General features: G+C 36.9%; 2 non-coding genes across 2 annotated transcripts; both read left to right on the forward strand.

Annotated features, from left to right (window-relative positions):
• The first annotated feature begins 1,273 nt into the window (after positions 1–1,273).
• On the forward strand, positions 1,274–1,345 carry TRNAA-UGC (transfer RNA alanine (anticodon UGC)). Its single transcript has one exon. It is a non-coding gene; the product is annotated as a tRNA-Ala (tRNA).
• Positions 1,346–2,581: 1,236 nt separating this feature from the next.
• Positions 2,582–2,653, forward strand: TRNAA-CGC (transfer RNA alanine (anticodon CGC)). Its single transcript has one exon. It is a non-coding gene; the product is annotated as a tRNA-Ala (tRNA).
• The last annotated feature ends 301 nt before the right edge of the window (positions 2,654–2,954 follow it).

Here is a 2,954-nt window from a genome sequence, read left to right on the forward strand (position 1 = left end):
TTGCAATAGAAAGTAAGGTCAACCCTAAAAAGTTCTTTAAGTACCTTAATAACAAAAAAAAATGAGAAAAGAAAATATAGGACCCTTTCAGTGTGAGATGGGTAGGCAGATTATTGGAGATAAGGAAAAAGCTGAGGTATTAAACAAATTCTTTGCCTCTATTTTTACCAGGGAAGAATCAAGTTCAATAGCAGTGCCGCAGGAGGAAGCCACAACCTCCATATTAATGACCAATTGGTTAACTGAGGAAGAAGTTCATAAGCGACTTGAAAAAATTTAAAGTAAATAAGGCACCTGGCCCCGATGGCATACATCCAAGAGTTCTCAAGGAGTTAAGCTCAGTAATAGCCAAACCATTATATTTAATATTCAAGGACTCAATTTCCACAGGCTCAGTACCACAAGATTGGCGTATAGCAGATGTGGTGCCTATATTTATAAAGGGAGCTAGATCACAACCGGGAAATTACAGACCTGTAAACCTGACTTCAATAGTAGGGAAACTACTTGAAGGTTTAATACGGGATAATATTCAGGAATACCTAATGGAAAACAAAATTATTAGTAATAGTCAGCATGGATTTATGAAGGATAGATCTTGTCAAACTAACCTTATTTGTTTCTTTGAGGAGGTAAGTAGGAATTTAGACCAGGGTAATGCAGTTGAGGTGGTCTACATAGATTTTGCAAAGGCTTTTGATACGGTTCCACACAAGAGGTTGGTGTACAAAATAAAGAAAATTGGACTCAGTAATAATATATGCACCTGGATTGAAAACTGGTTAAAGGACAGACAACAGAGGGTTGTCATAAATGGAACTTTTTCAGGTTGGGCTAAAGTCGTGAGTGGAGTACCTCAGGGATCGGTACTGGGACCCCTGCTTTTTAACTTGTTTATTAATGACCTTGAGGTTGGGATCGAGAGCAAAGTCTCCATCTTTGCTGATGATACTAAATTGTGTAAGGTAATAGAATCAGAGCAGGATGTAATTTCTCTTCATAAGGACTTGGAGAGACGGGAAACGTGGGCATTTGAATGGCAGATGAGGTTTAATACAGATAAATGTAAGGTTATGCATTTGGGATGCAAGAATAAAAAGGCGACTTACAAATTAAATGGAGATATATTGGGGGAATCCTTGATGGAGAATGATTTAGGAGTGCTTGTAGACAGCAGGCTTAGCTGTCTAATCTTTTAGTAATGTTATTTTACATGACTAAATATTATATCGTCTCTTATTTGGTCTCCCATCAAAACAGTTTGGCAAAAGAAGGAGATGTAGCTCAGTGGTAGAGCGCATGCTTTGCATGTATGAGGTCCTGGGTTCAATCCCCAGCATCTCCATTCTTTTTCTTCTTTCAAAACATTGAAATTACACATTTACAATGCAAACACATCCGCTAACTGTATTTACATAGCAGTCCCAGTATCTGTTTTAGGGGTACGGTAACTGCTAAAGACACCATGCATCTGTTAGATTTACTTGTTTAAGAGAAGAGCACAACCTGTTGGCAAGATGGTGATTCATTTGAGAAAAACCATATCTTAGAAAAGAAGTACAATTGCACAGTAACTAGTTGTTTGCTTTGGTCTGAACCCTACTGTAAAATGTCTGAAAGGTTAGCTTCAGCAGACTCTCTGGAACTAACCATAGTTATAGGGTCTTCTATGACTAGTCAACTTAGCAGGATAAATGTACAGAATTACTTAGTCACCTTAATTTTGTGAACCAGCTGAATACAAAGCATCACACTATTAGGTTCACACTTACAGTTGACAATCAACAAATACCCTTTTTAGACTTCGTGTTTAAAGTGGATAACACCGTACAAACTGATAAATACATACAAGCTACTGATTGTAACAACCTTCAATAGTTCTCCAGAATTGGTGAACAATTTCCCCTTGAATCAGCGTCTGCAATTAAAGAGGATTGCAAGTGAACCCAGGAATATTGGAAGACATCTAACAGAAATGGCTGGTACAATTGCTGCTAGAGGGTATTTTGATAACATTTTATACCAACACATAGAAAAGGTTAATACACTTGATATCCCCTTATTCTATCACATCAAATCAGATTAGAAACAGTATATTAAGACAGTGGAAGACATTGAATAGCGATCCTAAGTTCAAAACTATTTCTAAGAACCCATCATTTTTTTCTTTTAAAAATATATATATTTGGATTGTTTGGTTATGTTCTGTGTTACTATAGTAGCTCACAGTTATATTTTTATGTTTTTTCAGTGTCTCCCTGGACCTACTAAATGTTTCACCATTGTAAACTATCAGGGATTCATCACGTCTATTTTTGTTTCATTAGATGTCATGTCCTATTTGTGTGCTTATCACTTAGATGGACTCCAGGATGGTGCTATGAAAATTCGGTTGATGGACTTTGTCCAGACTTTTTTCAAAATTTCTTCCAACCAATCCTTGCTAGTATAATTTCCCACCTATCACGCACAAATAGGGGGATTGATTCCCAAACAGGGAGGTCATTTAAATGTTATTTTACATGACTAAATATTATATCGTCTCTTATTTGGTCTCCTATCAAAACAGTTTGCAAAAGAAGGGGATGTAGCTCAGTGGTAGAGCGCATGCTTCGCATGTATGAGGTCCTGGGTTCAATCCCCAGCATCTCCATTCTTTTTCTTCTTTCAAAACATTGAAATTACACATTTACAATGCTAACACTTCCTCTAACTGTATTTACATAGCAGTCCCAGTAACTGTTTTAGGGGTACGGTAACTGCTAAAGACAACATGCTTCTGTTATATTTGCTTGTGTAAGAGAAGAGCTCAACTTGTTGGCAAGATGGTGATTCATTTGAGAAAAACCATATCTTAGAAAAGAAGTACAATTGCACAATAACTAGTTGTTTGCTTTGTTCTGAACCCTACTGTAAAATGTCTGAAAGTTTAGCTTCAGCAGACTCTCTGGATC

This window comes from Ascaphus truei, chromosome 19 (genome assembly GCF_040206685.1).
Source record: "Ascaphus truei isolate aAscTru1 chromosome 19, aAscTru1.hap1, whole genome shotgun sequence".
Taxonomy (NCBI): Eukaryota; Metazoa; Chordata; class Amphibia; order Anura; family Ascaphidae; genus Ascaphus; species Ascaphus truei.